Raw genomic sequence first — 27,376 nt, forward strand, 5'->3', positions numbered from 1 at the left:
AACATTTCTTTCATATTCCAAAAGTAGGAAAGCCTCACTTAATATTTTCTGGCTGGATAGTCTGATCATTCTCTAAAACAAACACACATTTTCTCCAGGTGCTTTGAGCACGGTTATAGCCTGACCAATTCTTGCTGCATCATAGTTTATTCCCTTCCTGACAAGAATTCTCTCAACAAACAGGATTTATCAAAGAAACTGGAGAATTCTTTTTGTAAATCAGAGTATTTCTCTTTTTCAATTGAATGAACAGGATTCCAATTCTACAGGCTTCCTCTTGAATCAGCACCTTAGCAGTAGAATTTATCCCAAAGGTTGAGAATGTGTTAGAGCCCTCTCATGGCACCACCAATAGCCCAGACGCTGAACAAGTTAGAAAATGTCAAGGGAGAAGGACTTGGAGAGAAAAGGGAAGGAAAACTAACAGAAAATGATAGAACAGGGCTCAGTGTGAATGTGAGAGGGCTTCTTGTTGGGTAGAGTCCCACACATTCAGGTTGGGGACAGCATGTGTTTGGCAGGTTAACCTCAGAGTGTTCCCTGACTTGGCGGGGGTGAAATAGATCTCCTGATCCCCTTGCTGAGATAGTGCCTGCTGAGGTTCCTCCTTAGTGGCCACCTTTTTCTAATTGCCACCAACCTACCCCAGGAGCCAGCATGAGGCGGAGGCAGAGTCACTTTCTTTTTTGTGCAGGGAGGATGTGGCTGTGCAGTACTGTGGATGCACTGCTGGCACAGAGGTACAGTGACGTCTGAGAGACGCTGGCAGACTCCAGGATCAGGGAGAATTTCTCCCTCTTCTTCCGAGAGACACTATACCCCTCAGGGATATCTCCTTTGTCATTATTGTCAGCATCATATGAAAAATAGATCAGCCGTAGCCCCAGGCCGGGGTCTTGTCGATACCAGAACATTCTTTCATGGTCATTATCCTGTAAACATTCCAGCACCACTTTCTCCCCCATCCTTTTGACAAGGAATCTTGGGGTCTGGGTTACTTTTGTGTCCACAAGGCCTGCAAGGAATTAGAGGAGGTGAAAAGAGAGACCAATAGGAAGGGCGACGAGGGAAAATCCTGTACCCAAGTCCTAGAAATTATAAGACAGGGTTTTCCACCCACACCTCAGCCGCCACTCCCAGAACTCACCCATGACCAGGAAACAGAGGGCCACCCCACGGAGCAGCTGCAATGCCATCACAGTCTTGAGGGCAGAATGGTCTTCTCCCAGCTACAGGCTGACTGTGATGTCATCTTCCTGCCCACGCTTACCATCCATCCTCCGTCACTAGACTGGAGAGTCTGGACATGCTAGAGAGTGAAGGGGGTACGGTGGATGTGTGTGTGTGTGTGTGTGTCCTTAAGTATGGATTTGGTGTACTACACAATTTATTCAGGGGTACTTCTGTTCCAATTGCTGCTCTTTGTTTCTATAGAAGCTGGCACTTAAGTGTGATTTTTCTCATGGGTATGAGGGAAAGTCCTTTCGCTGGACACCTGTCTTTCCATGCTGCTGCATTGGTGATAGCTGTGGTGCAAACACCCACACATGCAGGTTCACCTGGCAGGTGCTGGGGACAGAGGTATACCAATAGTGGGTGCAAGCAAAGAGGGCACATTAATTTAAGAATAATAACAAAACCCAATTAAATGACTCTGTGTTTATCATTATGTGTCAGAAATTCTAATGATTTTGGTGGTGAAAGGCTTTTTCCATGTGGCATTTTCTTTCCATGGTTGGTTTATTTTCCTTAGTAAAATGTCAACCAGTTGAAGCAGAGCGTTGAATGCTGCTTTCCAGGGGAGGAGGGTAGTAGGGGGAATGGGGAGCTGTCATTCAACTGATAGAAAGGCCATGACAGGGGATAAGGCTCTAGAGATCTGCTGTACCACATTGTACCTTAGTTTACAGTACTGCATTGTACGTGTAAAATTGCATTAATTTGCTAACTGGATCTCATGCTAAACGTTCTTGCCACAATGCAAACAAAAACATCTCACCAGGTGATTTTGTGGCACATAAAGAACAATCAAAACAAAAGGATCAGGCGCAGATTTCACTGTGATGCTTATATGTTTCAACCAAGTTTCTCTTGTAGTTATTATACTTATACCATCTGTTTAGACTTTCATGTGGTATATCGATTTTTGAAAATATGGCTATGTACACAAATCAATCATAGTATGGAACAGTTTCTAACTGTTTGAAATAATATAAAGTCATCATGACCCAGATTCTTAATTTTGACCTTACCATAAACACTGATCTCTAATCCAAAATGTACCCTTACCATGGATCAACCTGCTGACACAGCTCAACAAACTTCACTGGACCATTTGCTTACACAAAATATTTCAAATCAATAAATTATGCTTAAAAGAAATAATAACAGAAAAAGTCATTCTTATCTCTATAGAATGGGATTTATTTTTATTTTTTGCACAAGACATGTAAAATCTGAATATTCCTACTTTAAGCAAAATCTATAAATGTACAAGGTAGTGTGACATGCTTCAATGAAAGGCATTAGACTAAGATTAACTTGTTCCCTGGCACACAGAGGTAAATAAAAGGAAGGGCCTATGCATCCCCAAGACAGTCCTGAGGGCCAGCTCTGCAGGAAGGGGCATGAGAAACTGGGTTGATTCAGGCTGATTCTGTGAAAGGGGCTAGCTTGGGAAGCCATAGTGAAACAGAAAAGAGCAGGAGGGGAAAGAGGAAGTCAACTCCATCACAGAGGCTGTGCTGGGGATGGACCCCGGGAGCCCCACTGTCTCCAGTACGGGAAGACAGGAAGGGCTGCCCAGTGCTTCTCCCTGGGCCTCCTTTGGTTAGGACAGGGCTCAGGAAGGTAGGCCACCTCTCCCCTGTGACACCCTTTCTGTGCAGAGAGGAAGTGACTGTGCAGAGTGGTGGGCTAACTGCTGGCAGAGTATCTGAGGGGGCTGCCTGTCTGAAGCTTGGGGAGGTCTTCAATCTAGTCTCAAGACAAGACATATCTCAGTGCTGTCCCATTTTGGGGTACTCCAGGCACCAAATGAACAAGAGTTTAATTGTAGCCTTACCCCTGGCTCTTGTCTTGACCCACACATAGAGGTCTTGGTACACATTGTGGTTGTACCTTTTATGACCTTGAAACCTCATAGGTCCCTGATTCATGGACATTGTGGATAAAAAGGGAGAGAATTTAGGAAGGATACTGAAGTATAACCAAAGAAAAAGGCTTAATATAGGGTCTGGCACACCAAGTAAAAGAATATCATACCTGGACATCTGACTTGCGTCTTCCAAGGAGACGAAGGCCTACGCAGCTGAGAATCCTGGTCCCCATGGCAGGTGAGTTTGTGGTGGGTTCTGTTAGGGTTAGCTCTGTTCAGTCTGTAATAAGAGCACATGAGAGGAACTGATCCTTCAGGGATTTAAGGACATCTTGGAGGAAATGACTTCTAAAGTGGTATATAAAGGAATCATTGGTTAGGTATCCAGGTGCACATCCAGGGAGAGGAAGGGGCTGTAGGTAGGGCCTCATAGACGAAGGCCCAGAGGGGAGACAGCAAAAGACACATCTATGGGCCTGAGAGAAGCAGAACATTTCTGGATAGAGTATTGACTGAAGGCAAGGGGAAGCCCAAGTTGGGAAGGTGGACAGGTGGAGAGTCACAGCATACAGTTGTGAAGAGACTTGCAAATTCGCAGAAACCTGACCCTTAAGTGAATAGAAAGGCCCCAGAGGAGGTAGGCTCCAGAGAGGTGTTTGTGGGTAGGAGCAGGTAGCACAGCTGGGCTGGCAGGTGAGTGTGGTTAGAAGAATCCAGGTGAGAGACGACATTCACAGGACCACAGCATATCAGTGAGGTTAGAAAAGTCAGTAAGAATGTGGGGCACCTACGAGGTGCAGGACGTGGCCGTGGATCAAGTACAGGGGAGAACGTGGGAGAGACAATGAAGGTCACTCCTGCGTCTCTGGCTTGTTTGATTTCAGTGATGCCAGAATCATCTGCTGAGAAGGGGAAGCTGGGGACATTGGATTCAGTAAGCACTTCAGAACATGGTGTTCTCTCCAAGTGTGGGGACACCAGGAAGAGGACCTAGAGCATGGGATCAAATTGCAATGGCAGTTTGGGCAATTGTTCAATTGTATTTGAAGATTGAAACTCCATGGCAGAGAGTCACCCTAGACCTCAGGCCTCTCACGGTGACTTGTCCTTCCTGAACTTTGATAAGCTCTTTTGTACGGGGGTGGGGGGGTGGGGGAGAAATGGCCCATGGGCGTTAACAATGGCAGAGGGTCCTGGAAGCTGGGGTGTGGCGAGGGCTTCCGTGGTCACTGGTGGCGGGGGCAATTTTCCTCTTGGTTTCCCAGGAGGAGGCTCCTCGTTTTTGTGGCTGCCCCTTTTTGTGCAGAGAGCAGCTGTCTGTGCTGTGCTGTGAGAAACTGCTGGCACAGAGGTACAGGGAGGTCTGGTTGATGTTGGCTGACTCTAGCGTCAGAGGAAAGTTCTTCTTTTCTTTCCGAGAGACAGCGTACCCATCAGAGACATCTCCCGTATCAACCATCTGAACGTTAATTGAAAAATAGATCAGCTTGAGACCCAGCCCTGGGTCTTGTCGATACCAGTACATACAGTCATGGTTCATATTCTGAGAACAAGTCACTGTCAACTTCTTTCCAGTCTTGGTGATGAGGAATCTGGGGCTCTGGGTCACCTGGGCTTCCAGGGGACCTGTGGAAGAAGGGGACAGAGCTAGAGACAGCGGAAGGGCCATCTGATGCTGCAGCCTCAGGAAAGGACTAGAGCAGAGGCCTGAAAGCTAAGGCCTAGGATCGCCCACCTGGTCTGGAACTCACCTGCTCCCAGAAGACAAAGGACCACACCACCCAGGAGCCAGGGGCCCAGGGCAGCATCATAACACAACACCTGCATCAGACAGGTGGCTGCTGGTGGCGCTGGGTGTTTTTTGGAGTATTTCTACTTCTTTAGTGACTCGGGTCTCAGAGACATTTCCTGGATAGAAGCCACTCCCCTTTCCTCTGGTCACAGGGCCAATTCAGCCTGGGGACACCTGTGATCAGTCATTTCCCTTAATCTCCTCGAGGCTGCTCGTCTTCATAGATGCATCATGTTTTGTTATTAATGCACTCTGGTAAAATTGCCAAATATTTATGTATTGTGGATCTCGATGGTACAGGCTGGCATAACATGTTTGTTATCACTTAGAAATGTGAGAACATGAAGCTTACACTGTTATCAAAACTGCCTTCTGCTATTTTTAGAACGTCATTTCTACTCCGCAGAAAGCATTCCCAGTATTTTCCTGACTGTTGAGTTCCTGGTATATTTTTTAGTCGATACCTTAGAAAAGAAGCTCAGGTGGAAAAACAGTCAAAGTCACATCCTGGATGATTTTACCACTGTGTGTCCTGTTCAGAATCCTAGACATGTGGCCTGGTTGCTCTTTGGCAGATGAGACTGGGCTGAGGGTGCTGGAGCCAGCAGCTTCTCTCCTGGGACCACGGTATTCCTAGGAGGGCAGGGGCCTGCCCCTGACCCCTCCTAAATGTTTTCATCCACAGCTAGAGCTTCCCTGAGGTCTTTAGGACTTTGTCAAATCGTTTTCATCTCCAGGGAAGAATCAGTCCTCATCCCAGCTTCAAATCCACCCTCCACCTCAGAGATGACCTTTGTCCCCAGCCCCCTTCAAGGTGGGAGGTGCGGCTCTATCTGTTCCCATTCCTGGTGAGCAAGGGAGGAGGGCGCTCTCCTGGATTGACTCTTACCCAAGGAGACGGGCTGTCTCTCTCTGTGTGCTCTGGCACCATCCCCTTCTGGAAAAGGGTGTGGGATGCAGGCTTGACTCTGCTTCACCCCTAGGTGTTTGTGTTGTCCTGGAAAATCCGCCATATCCTAGCTGTGGGCCTTGAGGGAAGGAAAACAGCTTTCATCCTCAAAATCCCACTGAAGTCAACTCCCCCTCCCCAAATTTCTCCAGAACTCTTTCAGTTTACCCACATCCGAAAAACTAAGCCCTCTCTCTACTGGGCTTTGGATTTTCTCCCTTTCCTTAGGGCCTCTGGTGTTGTGGAGGTATGTCATTTTTTCAACGTACTTTTCATACAGTGTAAGTCAAGATTTAGGAGGTTGCTGCTTTTACCTTCCCGTCCCCCTCCCAGCTAATTCAGTCTCATCAGACACGTGACTCCCCACCTCTTCCCTTTGACTAGGAGGCTTCTCTCCTTCTCTGCATCAACCAAGGAACTAAAAGGCGCCTGCCAACCACGTCCCATCCGGACATCAGGAGCCACTCTTCCTTCCTACCCTCTTCCCTTTGATTTCCTCCGCCCAAGGCCAGGGCCTGCATGAGTTTTGAGAACTTACTCTATTTCCCCTAGGCAGAGCAGGCTCCTATGTCCCTAACAAGGGGACTGGGAAGAAAACAGAGTCCTCTAGCTGGTGGGGAGCACAGAAGCAGCTCCATCTGCCTTTTCATTTTCTTGTAACACGTTCCTTCTAGCTGTCCCCGCCCCCTTCCTGAACGCCCAGGTCTCTGCTCTCTTCCTGGCACCACTCAGGAAATTCCCCGCATCCTTCACTCACCCACCCTGGGCAATGGTATCTTAAGGAATATGATCATCCCTGCATCTACCCCACTGAGGGACCGTTGCTTAAAACCCATGTGACAGAGCACATGTTCTGCCCTTTAATTTAGATTTAATTTAAATACACTGGTGTGATTTGAGTGCAGACAGAACTCTCGCCACCTTTCAAATCCTAGTTTGCTTTAAGCTCAGTCTCTTTTGGTTCTGAGGAATTCACTTTACCCTTTATTGTCCTGTGCTCTGTGGTTGACCTTTGAAAGACCCCGATGAGGCATATTGGTATGTTTCTTTTTAATTGATGATACAGTATTTAATTTGATCAAACTCCTCTTACTGAATTGGGTGATTACATTAAGAAATGTGTTAGTGCCCTCTAGTGGAATATTTCTGTAATGGACGGACTATGTCCCAATCCCCAGAGCCTGTGAATACCTTTATTTAGATGGTAAATGGGACTTAAAGATGCAAATGGAATCGAAGCTGCTAATCATCTCATCCTGATGTCGAGAGAATATCGCGTTTATCTTGGCCAAATCTAATCACACAGGTCCTTAAAGGCAGAGAACCTTTCCTGGCCACGTTCAGAGAGAGACACATGATCGGCAAGCAGGCTCAGAGGGAAGAGAGGGGACATCACTGGCTTTGAAGGGAGCGGAAAGGAGCAGGAAGACAAAGCAATGGGTTCTCTTCCAGATCCTTCAGCAAGGGACACACCCTGCTGACCTTGATTTCAGTGAGGGGAACCTGGGTGGGACTTCTCACCTCAGAACCATAAGGTAACAACTTTGCATTGTTCTAAGCCACAAGACATGTGATAATGTGTGTGGTAGCAACAAAAGGTGAGTACGATAAAAAATACCAAAAACATGCGGTCAGGTGGGGTACCAGAGTGATGAGGACAGGCAAGGAAGGGGAGTGACCGGGACAGGGAAGGGCCTGAGCGGCTTCCCTCCACTGGGTGGCTCAGAGGCCAGAGTCATCACAGGCCTCAGGTTTGCCATAATTTGTGTAGAGAGGCTGTCTGCGTGTTGACAAAATGCTGGGATTTGGCTATGTGGTTAGTGCTGGATGGTCCAATGGTCAGTGGGTCAGGGAAGATAATCCTCTTTTCCTTTTATTTTTCTTTTGTAGTTCTGGGAATTGAACGCAGCACCTCATTCGAGCTAGGCAAATACTCTGCTACCGAACTACACCACCACCTCACCCCATTTCATCGTTAGAAAGATTATGTCAGTGTATCTTTCTCAAAACTGCCAATGTCAGGGGAACCAATGATAAACTCTATCCTTAGTGCTGGGTCTTATGGATTCCAGAACATTCTTCTAGCTGAGACTCTGAAAACCTTCCAATACAACTTTCTTCCCTGCTTCTCCCAGCAGGTGTCTCTTGATATTCACAAGGCTTGTGTGAGAAGGATGCAGAAACTGACCAGAGAGTCCTCCAGGAGACCAGTGGGAAAGCTGCAAGAAACAGCACATCCACAGAGCCTGGGACGCCAGGCCCTTTGTTTCCTGTTCTCTCTGAGCACACCTGCCCCTCTTGGGCCACACCAATGAGGGTCCCTCAGGCTTTTCTCTAGGCCAGCTCTTTTCTTCAAAATCCTTCAGCAAGGTGAGTATTTTAGAGACCAACTCAGATCCAGATTAAAACGCTTCTTTTCCACTTTTCCCTTCTTATTTCTACATGATTTCTAACACAGTTTTATTTATCGAACCATGTGTTCTTTAAAAAGAGTACCACCCTTATGATGGTTAGGGAGGCAGATTCTAAAGCAGGTTTGAACTTGAATCCCGTTGTGGAAATGATCAGTTCTGTGGGCTTGAGCAATTTACTCAACCCATATGCGGCTCAATTTCTTCATAAGTAAGTGGGTGTGTTAGTTTCCTAGGGCATTTTCCATAGCAAAGTGCCACAGACTGGCTTGAGCAACAGAATTCTATTTCCTTAGAGTTCCAGAAGCTAACAATCTGAGATCAAGGTGCAGCAGGACAGGTTTCTTCTGGAGTCTCTCTCTTTGTCTTGTGGACAGCATCTTCGTGAGTCTCCACAAGGCCTTTCGTGTGTGTGTGTGTGTGTGTGTGTGTGTGTGAGTCCTAAGCTCCTCTTCTAAGCACTACGGCCTCGCCCAAATGACCTCATTTTAACTTAATTACCTCTTTGAAGATTCTATCTCAGGTACAGTCACATCCTGGGGACTGGAGTTTAGGGTGTCAATATATTAATTTGGGGGAAGGATATAAATTAGCCTATGACAACGGGAATCTGGAATCTACTTCCCTGACAGGTTTGTCATGACATTGAATAACTGAGTAAAGAGGTAAAACCTTGCAGACCCAGAACAAAGTGTCCTGTCTCCTGCTGCAGTCACAGCCATATCTCACCCTCTTCCCGTTGGATTCCTTTTCCAATCTACTGCAATGCTTGCACCCAGAACGGGCTTACTGCAACACCCTTTCCAGACTTTGTGCCTTCCTTCTTTCTCATGTGTCCTGTGCTATCTCTGGCCTAGTTTCCTGCTAATCCTGGTGGCACTGCCAAGCAGGACTGGCTCTGTGGACAGGCTAAAGGTGTGACTGCAATGTCAACAGCAGGAGAGCGCACAGGAGGTGTCTGCTCTCTCTCCACCTACTATCCTTTGTCTTGCTTTTACATGATTATAGCAATTTTTGTCAAACTGAACATATATTTTTATACAGGTTGGCATCTTAATTGAAATAAATACCAGTTACCATGTATCATTTTTAAACATCCACCCTTATTTCATACATTTTGGGAACTGCACGTGTTTTGCACTGTTTCTTTTCAAACACCACAGGATAGAATTCTTCTGAGGGGCGATTTGCTAGTTTCTTGTGCAAATGCCTCTCTGTGTGCTGATGTTGTGTGGGTGGGCTGCTTATTGTGAATGTCAGGAAGAAGCCAGCTCATGTTCCAGAGTCTTCTCTTTCATTTGCAACCATGAGAATGGATTCTAATCTGCTATCCAGAGGGTGATATCCAGTGCCTTCTTGCCTCTCTTGGCAGCAAGCAGCACTTTTGCAGCTTTGCGCTATTTAACGGAGGCCATGCATACTGTACTGGCCACTGACTACAGGATGCAAGGGAGGAATTCTTCCCAGAGAATCTCTACCTGCTCTCTGAGGTAGAGATGACTGGAGCTCCCTGCTAGAACATTCCAATTCTAAACCTATGAAGATTTGCAAAAATCTTCAAGATTCAAGAATCTTTTCTGCAAGAGCAGAAACTGGGGTATCTGCCCTTAAAAGTGGCAAGCTCCTGTCTTTATCTCCTCACCTTTACTTAGTTATTACCCCAATAGCTCTTTTCAGCCACCTTCTTTGAGGGGTTGGAACCAGAGCCTTTTAAAAGTTTTCTATGGCTGCTGTATTAAATTGCTATAAACCTAGGGGCTTAAAACAGCACAAATGACTTATGCTATGGTTCTAGAAGTGTCTTAATGTGTCTTAAGAAGAGTCTGTAAATGTCTTAAACCATGGATTAGAAGTTAAGCACGGGTTTCAGTGGGCTTAAACCAAGAGCAATGAGGGGCTGTGTTCATTTTGGAGCCTTTACGGGGAGATCTGTTCCTTTGCCTTTCCCAGGTCCTAGAGCCCCGCCTTGTTCCTTGGTCTCCTTCCTCCATCACCAAAGCCAGAAGCAGCACTCTGATCATAGCCACTTCTGAGGACCCATTTGTCTATATTGGGCCCAGCTAGACAGTCCAGGATCACCTCCTCATCTCAAGATGAGCTGTTTGACACACTTGGTTGCATCCACATGCTCAATTCTCTCTTGCCACGTGAGGTGACATGCTTACAGGTTCTGAGGATTGGGTAGTGGACACCTTTGGGAGACATCATCCTGCCCATCATTTCTGCCCTTAGACAGAAAAGTAAGGTAAGGCTGGGAAGGGGTTACATCAAGAAATACAGTTTGGAGGGAGGTGGGGAGAAGAGGCAAGCCCAGGGTCAAATCAACGTAGACACTGTTGACTTTTTTGCTTATTCTGTTAACAGACATATAATGAACATACATTGTGTGCTGGGTGCTCTCTAAGACTCTGTGTCAGAAACAGAGACACAAAAGTCAACTTTTTTGCCCCCATATTTATTATGATTATTTATTATGGCAAGTCCTATCTTCTGACTTTGAAGATTTGATAAGCCATCAGGAAGATTGCTGTACCAACAAACATCATACTCTGGCATTTTCATGCAGGGAGGATTGTAGAAGGTGAAGGAACTCAGAGGCAGGAGCCTACAAACTTAAGAGAATGGAGCATGCTTCACACAGTATCATTTGACTTTTATTTATTTATTTATTTGGTACTGGGGAGTGAATCCAGGGGTGCTTAACCACTAAGTCACATTCCCAACCCTTTTTTGTGTTTTATTTAGAGACAGGGTCTCACTGAATTACCTAGAGCCTCACTAAGTTGTTGAGGCTGGCTTTGAACCTGTGATCCTCCGGCCTCAGCCTCCCAAGCTGCTGGGATTACAGGTATGCACCACCACACTCAGCTACATAGTGTATTTTTAAAATAAAATTTGAATGTGCAGTGTGCAGATGAGTCATGTAATGGAAATAGGTACGCTTCATGTTTTGGAGACAGAGTGCAGTGTTGTATGTGAGGGGTAGACGGTGTGAATGGATGTTGTACTAGGGCCATGATAAAAGAGGAGACCTCAAGACCAAATTAGAAAGAAACCATAACAATAGAAATCCCACACTGGTAACATTGGCAGGAGCCTTTCCTGTGGTTTTCATTGGAATTAGTGGGTACGGCAGAGTAAGCAGACCAATCAGGTCTGGAATTTCAGTGGTCTCTAGGGTCTAGGGGTTGTCTCAGTGGGTCTGGTACCTAACCCTTGGGTGATCAGCGCAGTAGAATAGGGACCCAGAGCATGAGAGCCCAGGAAAGTTGACTTGGAGCATGGGTCAGTATGCTCCAAAGAAAGGTGCTCACTCTCTAGAAATTGGTTAACTCTGGGAAGGACATGTCCTCGAGATCAGCAAGGCTCCTGATAACAAAGTATCAGAAAATACAGAAAACAAAGAGGCATGATTAATAAATATAGTGATTATGTCCTTTTCAGGGCTCAAGTCTGATGATCTTAATATGGAAAGTTATCAAAGGGATTCAAGAGGAAAATCACAGGACTATATGATAACATTCTGGACTCTAGTGAGGATGTAACATCATCATACAAAGTATATTTTCTAGTAATTTCTCTCCCTTTCAAATTATTAAAGATATAGCCACAGTCATTTTCCATGCCAATAAACTTTGATCTTGTGTATTGTAAACATGGAAAGTCATGGAAGGAAGGGGTAGCAGCAACCCTTCTCAGTGTAGATTAAATTTGGGTGCAGGGATGACACTGGATTAAATAGAGTGATGGATAATAAGGAACCAGAGAGTTTAATAAGAGAGATTTTATTTATCTGGAAACTGGTAAAAAGCAACTAACCATGACAGTAGTTAACAGTGATTGATGTAGTAGATGAAAAGCAAGGTTATTTAAGAGTTAAAAAGGAAAGCACTTAACATATGGATTGGATGTCCAGGGCAAAGGAGGAATAGAAAATCATCAGGAAATATAGGCAATAAAAATGAATGATTTTCCTTTTTCATCTTGTTATGAGTCTTTCTCCATTCATGGAATTCATTTCTGTGCAACTAATCAGTATTTTGGGGGGTGGTACCAGGGATTGAACCCAAAGGTACTTTACCACTGAGCTTCATCCCCAGCCTTTTTATTTTTTATTTTGAGATAGGATCTTGCAAAAGTGCTGAGGGTCTTGCTAAGTTGCTGAGGCTGGCCTTCAACTTCCTCTGGCCTCAGCCTCCTGAGTTGTTGGGCATGTGACACCATACCCAGTCACACATCAGTGTTTGAATCACACTCAGTTACCTCTGTTGTTTAATCATGGGAGGGTGGGCCAATTCACAAGAAGAAAAACAATTTTCATTCTCCTCTCTCTTTCTCTCTGCTTTCCAGCTATTGTAGGATGAGCACCTTTTGTTTCTTTCCCACCATTAGGTTCTGCCTCACCACAGGCCCCAAATGACAGGGACTGAAAATGACTGGAACCTCTGAAGCCATAAGCTAAAATAAATCTTTCTTCCTTTTCAGTTGTTTATCTCAGGTACTTTGTCACAGCAACAAAAAGTTGACTAACACAAAAGTATTGTGCTACCTTTCTAAATAATCAACCCATAAGGAAATCTACTTCCATGTTAGGTTACCTCAAAATTCCAAAGGAAAAACCTAATTGTATACTTCTTTCCTTCTGTCAACTAAATTTATTCTCTTTAGGACATTTTTCCTAACCTTCATCCCATTCTGCCCTTCCATTACCAACTGTCCTGGTTTCCATTTTCTTCCCTTTGGCCAACCCAGGGACTAAGATGCTTCTTGTTCTGAGTCTCTCATGTCCTTCCAGAAGGAGCAGCATCCATTCTACCTCTTGGTCTTTCCTTTCTAGAACTGCTCATGGCGCCATCTTAGTGAAGGCTGCTCCATTCTACCTTTGTATTGTGACTCTTGTTGAGGCAGTAGGACCACAACGTGGCCCCTGGCATGACCAAGACTGAAATACCACTTGAGATGGTTTGAATTCTAATTCAGTGGCTTTGATTGTACGTGATCCGCATTTGTATTCCTTATTTTCTTGGCATTTGGTCTCCAGTGGTCTGGTTGGCAGAATTCTAAGAATGACCCAATGACCCTTTGGAATGCAGGTGGAAACCAAGAATTTGAAGAAATAGTGCTCCTGTGATTATGTTACATTATTTGGCAAAAGGGATTTTATCCAGATGGGCCTAACCTGGCCTAATCACAGGAGCACTCGAAACACAGAGCCTGTGGTGGAAAGAAAGGTCACAGCTCGAAGGGGAGGAAGATGTGATGTGCGCGTCTGGGTTTGGAGATGGAGGGCACGAGCGGAGCCGCAGGTGCTGAGAGCAACCTCTCCCTGATTGGAAACTAGGAAATGGGCTCTTCAGGCCTCTGACCACAGGGAACTGACTCCTGTCAATGGTGGCAGTGAGCTTGGAGGAGGAGCTAGCAGAGCTCCAGATGAGCACGCAGTCAGGTGACACCTCGGTTTCACCAAGGAAGACTCTGAGAAAGACCCAGCAGAACCATCCTGGACCTTTGACATACAGCACTGTGAGACAATGACTTCTTGTTGCTCTGACCTGCCCAATTTGCAGCGATTGTCACACAGCAAGAGAAAACTAACACAGGTGGTTATCACTCGACACCGTTGGTGGACCTCTCTGATCTACTTACCTAGGGCCGCAGGCAGTGATTTTAAAAACTGCACCTGTTTCTGCCCAACTGTGTTTCTGCTGCTCAATGATCCCTATAGACAAAACCCACTTCCTTTCTCTTCAATGCATTCCTACATCTAAATCTAAATACATCTAAATAAATCTAAATACATCTAAATCTGAATCTAAATCTAATGCCCACATCTAACCTGCAGCATTTTCTCTTCCCTCTTTGTCCTCTTCTGCTGCTCAGTCATTGCACGTCTGAGCACGTCCTGCTGCGGATCTTACCATTTTCCCACATACCATGATTGACCATGCAGAGACCCCCATGAAGACCCTAAACAATCTTGGCCAACTGGAGGGAGCTTTTTTCCTTTACTTGATGGAAGAGAGTTCAGTTTCATCAAAATTTCCCTACATTTGTATCTGATAAGAGAAGTTTGTTCTAGAATGTGTTCACATTATGTCCTCTAGTTTAGTGGGATATCGAGGAGGGGCAAAGACTGATTTCAATAGGAAAGTTGTCCCGGAAGGACAAGAACAGGGAAAGGGGAGCTGGGAACATCAAGTGCAGGGTGGGGCTTGGTGCAGTCCCAGGGAAACCTCTCCAAGTTGGGAGGAGGGATGTGGAGGGCAGGGCAACCCCTCCTTGGTTTGCCCCTTTTTGTGCAGAGAGGAAGTGGCTGTGTGGTGCTGTGGATTCACTGCTAGCACAGAGGTACACAGATGTCTGGTTGGCACTGGCAGACTCCAGGGTAAGGGGGAAACGCCCTTTCTCACGTCGGGAGACACGGTACCCCTCAGGGGCATCTCCTTTTTCAATGATGTCAGTATTGGGTGAGTAATAGACCAGCTGCAGCCCCAATCCTGAGTCTTGTCGATACCAGTACATTGCAAGGTGGTTCATATTCTGGGAACACTGTAGAGTTACTTCTCTTTCTGTCCTAGAGATCTTGTGTCTTGGGAACTGTGTGACTACAGCATCCTTGAGGCCTGTGTGGAAGGAAAAAAAAAAAAAAAAAAAAGATCAAATAAAGACAGAGGCTGGGGGAGGGGAGGATGATGCTCTTGTCATGAAGCGTTTTGTAGGGAGAGCCTGGGAGCCAGCCTCACCACCTAAGCCAGGGCTCACCTGCTTTCAGGAGACAAAGGGCCACACAGCAGAGGAGCCTGGTGCTCATGGCAGCATCGGAAGCAAAGAGCCGCCTGGTACAGGGATGAATTTAGGCTCTGTTACCAATGCTTTTCATCTGCTTCCTGTCCAGAGAACACACCCTCCTTCACTGCTTCAGAAGAGAATCAAAGGGCTCTCAGAGAGCAGGATGCCATTGTTCATTTATTCAGGTCACGTAACTGTTTGTGTTGTTCCTCTGAAGAATCAGCACGGCAGTTTTCTTTCTTTTTTCTTTTTGCCTCTGTGAACATTCTTATTCCCCTTACATGTCCTTTTGGATATGATGATTTTGTGCCTTTTGAATATTTACTAAAGTCTGATGGTAGATTTACTAATATTTCATGAGACCTGGAGTGTTTTCTCCAAGCACTTCTCTGGGAACTCTTATCCATCTTACCACTATATCTAATTGTCAATTTGCTCTCCCAAAGTCCTCTGATCTCTTTGACCAGTCTAATGTTACTTGTTTCCATGAACATTGTGCAATTTCTGCATACTTTGAATCTAAGACTTGTGTCCTTTTCCTGGTCTCTCTTGAAGCTCTTGAGGGAGTGGGAATGTATGGAGCAGCCAAATAGATTCCAAGGTAGGACAAGCTAGGAGGTGCCTGAACAGGTTCAGAGAGAATTTGGGGCTGGTATAGTAGCTCTTCTCCCCAGTGGTTGCTCCACATGGAGTTGAGGATTGAGAATTGCTGGTGATCTGTCTTCCCTCTTGAGTGACTGTTCCACTAACTATTCATAAAAATCTTCACTTTGGAGAAAAAAGCATTAGAGGAAGTTGAGGAATGCTACTCATCATAGACGCTGAGGGTCAGGGGTCACTGCTGTGGCTTTCTGTTATTTAACAGTATTTCTAGGAAGATGGTTTCTAAAATACTAGGCCAACTGAGGATGTGGCTGTGAATTGCCTTGAATGACCCATTGGAGGAGGGGTCCCTAGATGCCTCTGGGTGTAGGAAGAAACCCTCTAAAACTTCCTGGAGGTACTGTACTCATTAGGGACATCTCCTTCTTCAGTGCTACTAGTAACAAGGGAGTAGTGGTTTCGTTGTCACCCTAGCCCTGGTCTCGGTCATACCAGACCGAGTATACTCCATCAGGACAAAATCTTCAAGACATTCCAGAAAAGTTCTTTTGCCATCCTTCTCCAGATACATAGGTCCTGGCTTCCCTAACACCCAGGTGGCTTACAGGGTAGGAAGCAGTATAAGCAGGTCCAATGTGTTGACCCGGATTTTTAAAAGTGCTTCTGTTGGAGCCTAGAAATCCCAAGTCCTGTAATTTCCGATCTCACCATCTCCCAGGAGACAGAAATGAGCCTGATATGGAAGGTAGGACAGGAGAACTATTTCAGCTCTGAACATCTTCATTTATTACTGAGTCTTATTTTTGTATGGAGATTATTTTAGACAATTTACATGCAGTTTCTCAGCTAAATAAAACTTCTTGGAACCAAATATTACTGACTTTAGTTTTGCTAGGAAACTACTTTTAGACAGGTTAAGTGACTTGGCAAAACTGGAGAGTGACTTGACTAATCAATTTTCAAAATCTGTATTTTCAGCTATTAATAATGAATTTTCCAAAGATTCTCTATCTTGCATCTTTTCCTTTTTCCTTTTTGCTTTTTTTTTTTTTTATTTTAGAGAGTTTGACTGGAGACATCTTCCTGCAGAAATTATTTTTCATTTTGCTCTATAAACTAAAGCTGTACTTTTATACTATTCCCAGACTTCCTGAAATTCAAAATATTCTTTATTGCCAGGTGTGCTGAACCAGTTCTGTTTATTTTTTTCTGAAAACCTCAAGTACTCTTATAACAAGTGGCTTTCTGATGGCTACGTCCTTTAAGCCTGAGTTCCGGGCAGATCTCCTTTCTGAGAGTGGTTTCTGTGAAGTGCAGCCTTTGTATCTTTCTAGTTGAATCCTTGGTTGTCCTAGTTCTAAACTGATCCTCTTCAGCCTTTGGTACACCCTCAATGGTCCTTAACAGTTAACCACAATGCTGAGTCACCCTCAAAACTAGGTTGGGGTCTTGTCATGAAGACTGTGATGAAATTCTGAGGCCTGTGTCTTCATACAAACATTTCTGTTTCAGAGTAAAAATTTCATCCACCTGAACATGATTTTTTTTTTAATTTTTTTTATCAGTTTCTCTTCCTATTGGCTACTAGCTTGCTTCCAGGGAAATACTTTTAGGATGGACATGCAGTTAAATATATTACACAGTGTCCTACCAGTCCTTCTTTGTGTGGTTGCCATATTGTTATTGGATGGGGAAAGTACAGATATTTACTTGTGCGTGTCTGTAGGTTCACCTGCGTGGAGGATACAGAATGGGGAATGGATGTGCTTCCTACTTATTATAAGAAGAATAAATTCCAAATTGAAAGTCCCCCAAGAGGTCTCTGTCTGTGTCCCTTGTCCTTCCCTGGTCTTCCTCTCGAGAGCAGGATGTGGTGGATTCCTGCTGCTCCTCAGGGGCCACTGTCCATACTACTGGCCGTTAGGGACAGTGAGCTTTGGGTTCCTCAACCCAGAGGTCACTGTGTTCCCTCTGCTGGAAGTTTTCACCTCTGCACCTGTGAAAGTGAGGCATTTATAGAAATGGGCAGGCTAAACCCACTGCCCTCACAACTAACATCAGAAAAGTAAAATCATTCTTATTCCTTTGCCACCCCTTCAGCTCTTCACACAGAGGTGTCTTCACCAGCCTCCTATTTTAAGCAATAGGACCTGCCCTTGACTAGGGAAAATGGCTGAAACCTGAGACTTGAGAGGCTTAATAAATAATTTTTTGATGACTGAGAATGGCAGGGGACAACTTCAGGATCAGTTCTCCAAGGGCACGTTGGCATCTTTATTCTTTATACTTCTCTATCTTTATTCTTTATACTTCTTTTATCTTTATACTTCTGAGAAGTATGTTGAGCAAATTCTGTGTGTGTCATGCATAGTACTCTTCTGGGATCTGAATGTGAATAGAGCGTCAAAGTCTTTGCTCCCATTGCTTATGATTTTGTGTATCATGTACAGACCTAAGATCCAGAACTGTTAGGAGAAGAGGATGTTTAATCTTTCAAGGATTAACTTTGCCAACAGGCAGTAAGAAATGTCCAATAGAGCCACACTATCATGACACAAATTAAAGTGTGCCTAAATTGTTGTAGGCACAAGGAGAAAGGGACTTCCGTACTGCTCTGGGGAGGCAGGCTTCATAGAGGTAGTATTGTTTTAAGTAAGATTCGTAGGAAAAATAAGGTTTTGGTAGACTAGGCAGAGGGACCAGCCTATGCCAAGTCAAAGAGAACATGAAGATTTCCAGTATTTTGGGAGTCTCTGATCTATAAAATGTTCAATAAGATCTCTGTGAGAAACCAAGTGGAAGGTGCTTTTCTGTGAGGAAATTCTATGACAATTTTATCTGTTTTATATTGTAGCCACTGTTCTATTTACTCTTTCTATTCACATTAATGTCAATTTTGTAAAATTATATCTTCCTAAATTTTGAACTATTTCATTTTGGCTGTTAGTTTATTTGCAGAGAATTATACAAAATATTGTTTCTTTTTAAAAACAGACTTTATCATGAAATTTGTTTCCTCTGGTCATTTCTTATTTATTATATTTGTTCTCTTTTAGTTGGCAACTGGTTTTCTGTTTTTCCCCAAGTAGTTTATTTGTGTCTCTTAGTTTTACCACTTACATGTTTTCTACCTCATTAACTTCTGTTTTTATGTTTGGGAATTTTATCTCTCTATTTTTTTTTTTTTTTTTTTTCTTTTTTCTGTTCAGGGTAGGAGTCTGAAATGAACCTCCTGGGACTGTGATAGAGGTGGCATTGTCACAGAAAAATATGGCACAGGAAAGAGACAGGCGTCAGTGTCTCAATGTCACTTGGAGATGCAGAAGAGTGAGGCTTATTCAGCCCGGGTGTGGGCTCAGCAGTCTTCTCCAAAGCTGAGCACAGCCCTTTGTTCTCAGTACTTTTATACAGTACAGACTTCCGGGTTTCAAGACTTTCTCATGCCAGTAGTCTTGATCCCTCCCTCTTTCTTCAGACAGCGCTGGTTCCTGTCACAGCTGCTGAGCAAGCATGATTACAGAAGCAGAAGCTAGTAGGTGGCAGTTATCAACAGAGATAAAAAGAAACATCCTAGGGAGGAGCTGCCGCTTCCATGGGGGGCCAGTGTTCCTTCAGGAGGCTTCCCAGGAGGAGGATCTGGTTCATCCCTTGCCTTTGCTGGCTCCTCAATGCCCTGCACCACTTCCTCCGTGTCCTGCTTCACCTCCAGGAGCATCCCTCCAGCCTCTGCCTCCATTGTCACATCTCCTGGCTCTGAACCTGATCCTCCTGCCTGCCTCTTTAAGCAGTCTTGTGATTATGTTGGGCACACCCAGATAATCCAGGATAATGTCTCCATATCAGGATCCTTAACTTGAATCATATCTGCAAAATCCTCTAAGCTACAGAAAACAATATATTCACATATTCCAGGGATTAGAATAGGAACATCTGGGAGGGATCATTATTTATTCTTCCACAATGTAAAAAGCCCCAGGTAATTGCAGCAATACTTTTGGAAAAGTAATAAACAGAGATCATATTTTAGTTGGAGATGCAAGAACTGATAGAAAGCTGATTTACTCACTTAGTCAATGAACAGCAGGCACTGACTCTGTTGGGAACTACACTAATGTTAGAAATGCAAACATCCAAAACCTTAGACACGATCCCTGACCTCATTAAGCATATTTTATATTAAATTTATTAACAAAAAGCTATTGGGGGCTAGGGATATAGCACAAAAATCTATTAACAAATAAAACAATGAAATCTGATAGAAGTTCTGGGTTCTGTGGGGGCATTTACCATAATTAGAGTTTAGCCAAGCATATGGCCTTAACATGAAGGACCAGCTAGTTGGATGTACAGATAAATAGAGACAGAAGGATAACTCTAGGTCCTGTGAACAGCGTGTGCAGAGGCTTAGGAGTGAAGGAGAAAGCAGAATGGAATTCAGGGAGAACTGAGAGATTTGGTAATGATTAGAGCGTAAATGTTCAGGAATTAAGAGTAGGTGAGTTTCACAGTGGAGAGGTGTACAAAGACCAGAACATGGAGAATTTTAAGAATCTGTAGATTGGGAGATGTTGGTTAAGAAGCATTTATAGTTTAGCATTTGGAGATAAATACGTTTGGTTGTATGCCTCAAATCCATGGGGCCTACTGAAGTGCTTTCAAACTGAGAGAATGGAATGGATTGAAACTTGAGTGAGACCCCAGATATGTGGACTATTTGAAAGATGTCGGAGTAATTCAAATGAGACATCAGATGAGGGTTGGAAAATCATGGTGGAAAGTGGGAGGTTTTAATAAATAGAAAATATAAAGGTGTGGCTATGCATTAGATGTGGAAGGACAGCGTCCCAAGGGCAGGGAAGACATCCCTGGGTCTCAAGTAAGAGAACTTGTGTGAACGGTTGTGCCATTTAGGGATCCAGGTGAAACAGGAATGTGTTACAATGTGCCTCAGAGTAGATTTATGGTCTCAAGCAGCTGAAGAGCCAGGATCAGGACCTGGATGGGGAGAGGTGGTACGTGCACATGAGTGGGTTTTGGGAGGGGACTGTTCTCCCTGAGGAGCAGTGAAGTTGGAAGGGCATATAGATCGTCTTAATATGTCTCTTAATTTAGTCTCAGAAATAGAAAATGGTTCCATTCAAATGGGACACAAACTGGGAAAAGTCTTCCAGCCTCTGTACCCACTGGGACAACATAAGGAAAGTAAGGAAATGTTGCCTCTTGGCCTTTGAAATCAGACGCAAGGATAAAGCTCAGGTCAGACTGCAGAGGAAAATCTCTTGGAGATTCTGGAAAGGGCTGCTCTCTACTCCTGTAGATGAGGCTCTTCCTCTGGATGGGGTGGCATCTCCTGAGATGGGAAGCTCCTTTCTCTTGAGACCACCATCTTTGTGCAGTGAACACAAGGCCCTTGCTGTGCTATGGAGAGCACAGTTACAGAGATGTCTGGAAGGCTCTGCAGATTTCAGACCTGAGTCTGGTAGATTTTCAGCTTTTGTCAGGAAATATGGTTTGCAACAGGGATGTGTCCCGATAACAATGTCTGAATCAAATCTGAGCCTGATTCTTATGGATACCGATATAAACTTTCCTGGCACACGTTCTGAGAACTCCTTTTCTAGCTCTACAGTCAGGGGTCTTGGGGTCTAGGGACTTCACTTCCATGGCACCTGGAGGTGAGGAGACCAGATAGAGACAAAGTCCAGGGGAGAGCCTGATGCTGCAGTGTTTGGAACCTGAGCTGTGGCCTGGCAAGTTGTAATCAAGACTCCCTAAATGTTGCTAAGACTCACCTGCTCCCAGGAGACAAAGGAACACACAAGGAGAGACATCCAACTACGTGAGAATGAAGAGGTCAGCAAATCCTCCCTTAGAAGGAGAGTAAAACTCAAAAAATTCTAAGTAGAAGGAAGATATTTTTTGTTTTGCTTTGTTTTTTTAATTTTTTAAGAGGCAGAGATCTGTTTCTGTATCCAGAATAAGGCACACATGTCTTCCTGGCTCTCTGTGGGCTATAAGCAGTCATTTGAATCTGAATTTTATGCAAACACTTGTTTAAATTTAGTCATAAAAATGAATTTTACATTATGCTGCTATTTAAGCTATCTTAGCTGAAAGCTATCCCATTTCTTTTTCATTTACTTATTTAAATTGACAAATGATTGTGTACATTTATGGGGAGTGAACAACATGATGTGATATTTTGATATATGTATACATTGTGGAATTATTAAATCAAATAAAAATACATACATATATATACATATATCAAAATGTCACATCATGTTGTGTTTTATATATATATATATATATATACACACAAATATATCACCTTACACATTTATCTTGTCTTTTGTGTTGCGACAAACACACATTAAACAATTCTGTTTTAAATGTTTTTAATTGTAGGTGGACACAATGCCTTTATTTTATTTATTTATTTTTATGTGGTGCTGAGGATCAAACACAGTGCTTCACATGTGCTAGGCAAGTGCTCTACCACTGAGCCCCAGCCCCAGTCCCAACAATTCTGAAGAGTACAAAAATTATTATTAACTATAGTCAACCATGCTATACAATAGATTCCTAGAACATGTTTCTTCTAATTGAAATTTTGCACTATTTGGCCAACATCTTCCTATTCCCCACGTCACCAGGCCCATTCCAGCCCTTGGAACCCCCATTCTTGTAACCCCCATTCTTTTGCTCTGTTTCTATAAACATGACTTTTTGGATTTTGCCTATATGTGAAATCACACTTCATCTATCTTTCTGTGCTTGATTTATTTCATTTAGCATAACATTGTCTAAGTCCATACATTTTGTTGCTGAATCGCATTCTACTGTGTATGTACATCACATTTACTTTATCCACTGGTTCCCTGATGGAGCCTCAGGCTGGTTCCGTGTCTTGGCTACTGTTCTGTGAGCAGAGCTGCAGTGAGCTTGGCAGTGCAGCTGTTCCTCTGACATACTGATTTCAGTCCCTTTGAGTGTACAATCAGATGTGAAATTGCTGTGCCACACAATTGTTATATTTTTAGTTTTTTTGAGGAATTTCAACAATGTTTTCCATAATGGTTATACTAATTTACCTTTTCACACAGAATATAGGGGTATTCTCTTTTCTCCACATCCTTACCTACACTTGTCTTTTTAATAGATATTCTTGAAATTGTGTGGTGACCTATCATTGTGGCTATAATCTGCATTCATCTGTTGATTAGTGATGATGAACATTTCTTCATTTGCAGGTGTTCTGAAAAATGTCTCTTTGAACCGTTTGCCCATTTGTTAAATGGGTGATTTTCTTGTATTGAGTTTTTAAAAAAAATTTACACCTCTCCTCTTAGCTCCTTATGAGATATATGATTTGCAAATATTTTCTTCCATTCCACATTTTTTTTGTTTCATCATGCTAATTCTTCTCTTTGCAGTGTTTTAGTTTGATGCACTTTCATTGGTTGATTTTTGCTTTTGTTGGTTATGTTTTTGGGGTCATATAAAAAAATCTTTGGGGAGACTAATGTCAATAGCCTTTCTCCTGTATTTTCTGTGAGTAGTTTTATAGTTTCAGGTCTTATGTTTAAATTTGTAATCCATTTTGATTCACATTAAAAAAATAGAAAACATGAGATCCAACTGTGTGATGAAAAACACTTACTTTAGAATTAAAGACAAATATATTGAAAGTAAAGTATGGGAAAAATACATCATGCAAGTAGGAACAATGAGAGCCAGGATAGCTATATGCATATCAGAAGAAATAAACTTTACAGCAAAGTTACTATTAGATAAAGGAGCTGTTTCATAATGATAGTTCAAATAAAATGCCTACTTTCAATATTGCAGTGGAGATACTAGCCTGTGCAATCAGGTAAGAAATTGAACTAATCCAGTTTGGAAAAAAAGAAGTAAAACTGTCTTTAATATTAGACTATATCATTCTATATGTAAAAAATCCTATACAATATGTAAGGAAATTTTTATAACTAATAAACAATTTTAGCAAAGTTGCAGGATACCATATCTATATACAAAATTCAAATGTTTTTATATGCTAGTAATAAATAATTCAAAAATGAAATGGTAAAAAATTTTACAATTGCATTATAGAGACACTTTTTAGTTTATTAAACAAAAGAAATGTAAGAGCCATACATAAAAAAAATGTAAAATATTGTGCTAAATAAGACCTAAAAAGAAAAAAGAAAAGAAAAATTAGAGGGGTGCAGTCTCTGATCACAAAAGGCTTAGCATTGTTAAGAAATAAATTATCCCCAGCTTTCCCAAGGCATACAAGGCAATTCCTCTCAAAATCTTATCAGGACCTTTTGTAGAGATTGGCAAGTTAATACTGAACTTATATTGAATGTAAAGGACTGTAATAGAGATATTCTGGAAAAAAGAAGGCACATTTGAAAGATTTATGCTAGTTAATTTCAAAACATAGTGTAAAACTACAGAATTAAAGAAAGTATAAGGTTAACATAGGATAGGCAAATGGATTGAGGGGATGGTACGCAAAATCCAAAAATACTCCAGCCCACTTATGGTTAATTCATTTTTGAGAAATATAAAAATTCAATTAAGTGAGGAAAGAATACTTTTTTCAATAAATGGTACAAGGATAATCCTATGCAAAAATATTGCTACTAATAATGAATGTGGTTTGTTTGTTCACACCATACACAAAAATTAACTTAAACAAGTGTCATATACCTAAGTATAAGAGCTAAGACTTATAGAACTTCTAGAAGAAAACATAGTAATAAAATTTATGGACTCTGGCTTAGGCAATATTAGATATAATTTGAAAAGATTCATAAAAGAAAAAATTATAAAACTGGATATAGCAAAATTTAAAATGTTTGCTCTTCATAAAAAATTAAAGAAGTTTAAGAAATTAAGAATTTTTTTTAAAAAATAAGAAAATGGAAAGATAAGCTATAAAATGAGAAAATACTTGAAAGTCATATCTTGGATTAAAACTCAACAAATAAAAAGAACCCATTAAAATTGGTAAAAGTTTTGAATAGAAATTCCACCAAGGATTTCACAGGAATGGCTAATAAGCAAGACACTCAACATCCTCCCTCATTGGGGAAATGTAAATTAAAAATCACAGTGAGGTAACACTATACAATTACCAAAAAAATACCAACGGGTGGAGAGGATGTGAAAATGCTGGAACCTTTGTACACTGATAGCAGGAAAGTAAAATGAGATAGCCACCCTGTAAAACATATTGCGAAGTTTCTGTTTGGCTTTAAAATTTATCATATACTGATCACATGACTCAGCAATTTCACCCCTGGAAAACCTATAACCTCCAAAAAACTTAAATGTAAATGTTAGTAGTTGGGTTATTCATAATAGCTTCGAAACTGGAACAATCTAAATACCTAACAACTGTTAGATGGATAAACAAAATATGATATATCCACACCTTATCTATCATCTGTGCAATAAAAATTTAATGGATCTCTGAAATCATCTAGAACACAAATAACCCCCAAAATCAGCACAATGAGAAGCCAGGCCCCAGAAAATTGAATCTTATAATATTCTCTTTATATGAATTTTCCAGAAAAAGTAAAATCTACAAAGAGTAAGTAAATGTTTTCCTGTATTGGGAGCTTGACCAGCCCAAGGAATGATCACTAAAGGATGGGAGGATTCTCTTGGGGGCAATGGAGTTATTTTTAAAATGGGTTATGGTTATAGTTGTACCACTTAATAAATTTAGTGTAAATCATTGAACAGTACCCTTAAAAAAGGTGAATTTCAGAGCAGGTAAGTAACATTCCATTCCAATTACAAAACATAATAAATAACTGCTGTGTTTATAATAAAGCATATTTGTATTTGGTCATTTATAAGTGGTAGCAGTTAAATTTGACATGTAACTTCTGTCTTTGTCCTGAACCCTTCAATTCACCCAGCATCTGTCCAGAAAACTTTCATCAGTGTCTGTATTACCCCCAAACTGATCTTTCCCCCATCAAAAGATGGAGAAATTTCACTGCCTAGCATCCAGCATAACATTCACTGACAGCCAGCAGGGTGACATCCATCCATGCCCAGGGCTTGGATTCATTCTGTCTCTCTCTGATTTATACAACGAGACCATCCTTAATCAAAATGCCCCAGGAAAACCAGGAGCCGCTTGAAAATAAGAGGGATGGTAATGTGGGGTGCTTCTTATACCACTATTTGTAGAACAAGAAGGAACAGATTAAGACTTCTTATGTTAAGACAGGGGTTAATGAGATTTTAAAATAGAAGTTAATCCTGCAGACAGCAAGTTAGACTGCTGAGTAGGGACAGTGATGCAAAGGCACAGATGGGTAGGAAGGTATGGACTCTTCAAAAAATGGTCCAGATTTCACCACAGCTGTGATGAACAGTGATTTGAATGATAGGTTTGAAGATGAACTAGATTTCTGGAGTACAGATCATAAAATACCTCTGTGCCAGGTTATGAAATTGAAATATCATGGATATGAAAGAGAAGCATAGAGAAAGCCTGAGGGGTCCAGATGACTTTTGTGAATTATACAGATCAGTTTTGGAAGAAAAGATCGGAAGGGTAATGCTGGAGGCAGAGTCAGATAAAGAGGATTTTTAATCTTCCTTATATCTGGTAATGACACAGGGACATGGGAAACAAATCTTCACAGGGGGTTGAACCTCCAAAGAAGGACCTGATATGGGAAGGATGATGGTTCCTTCTGGCGACAGTTGAACAGAGCAGTCTAGGAAATATGGAGGTGGAAATACCCAGTAGGCAGTTTGGGAGATGTAATTCAAGTAGCAGATTGGATGATATTGTCCAAGATGTATGTGTTCAGTAAGGAGAACAGAATAAAAAGTCCATAAATCATAAAAATATATATAGAAAATGACAGTAGAGTCCATGACAGAGACTGAGGAATAGATGATATTATAGAATATAAGTAAAAAAGAAAACCAGACAAGCAATGACTTTTACTATCAAATATGTACCATGTTTTGTGGTTCTTATACTAACATTATTAGGCCACTTTGTTAAAGAGGCAAAATCAGGAGAAAGCCTCTGTGACTTTACTTTTTTATTTGGTAGCCTCAAATAAACTTCACACCTAAACCTAGCACTAGGGCCCCCCTGGCATACAGCCCACAGTTTTGTCCATTATCAGTGCAAAATGGTTCTACTCAAGGTCTTAGGATTGTGTGTGTGTGTGTGTGTGTGTGTGTGTGTGTGCTTACACGTGCAAATTGGGAACACATCTCTGAAATTTCATACATCCAAGTCAGAAGCAGCAGCCATCTTTGAACTAGCCTTCCAATGGTCAGGGTAGTCTCCAAGGATTCAGGGTTTAATCCAGAAAAGTGTGTGAAGGATTTTCTGTATATCCACAGTCTGTTCCTTAAGCCTCAAGCAGACTTCGTTAAAATTATATTAACTTAAAGGGTGAGTTGAGTACTGAAAATGAGCAGTACAGTCCTTCTATTATTCCAAGTTCAGAGTCACAGGATGAGAATCCGAGGTTGTGAGGAGAAGGATTGGGGCTGAGGAAGGGTAGGGACGTTGAAAGGGTGTATATGAGGTGTTAGTTTAACATGAATAAGGATCCCAGCAAGAGACAGACAGTGGAACCTTGTCCTGTTTGTTAGTTGACAGAGACTTTCCTACAGGCAGCTACAAGGCAACTTTCAAATATCATCTCTTATTTGAAGGACAGAATGTGAGT

At 42.3% G+C, this 27,376-nt stretch overlaps 2 gene segments (V, D, J or C); both read right to left on the reverse strand.

Moving 5' to 3' along the window:
• Nucleotides 1-27,376, reverse strand: part of LOC306668780 (T cell receptor beta constant 1-like) — a 102,246-nt gene that overhangs the window by 34,846 nt on the left and 40,024 nt on the right.
• Nucleotides 3,486-4,964, reverse strand: LOC306668784 (T cell receptor beta variable 27-like). The segment is given in 2 exons: nucleotides 4,849-4,964; nucleotides 3,486-4,723 (listed from the first exon to the last, which is right to left on the reverse strand).

The sequence above is a fragment of the Sciurus vulgaris genome (assembly GCF_902686455.1).
Source record: "Sciurus vulgaris genome assembly, chromosome: 8".
Classification (NCBI taxonomy): Eukaryota; Metazoa; Chordata; class Mammalia; order Rodentia; family Sciuridae; genus Sciurus; species Sciurus vulgaris.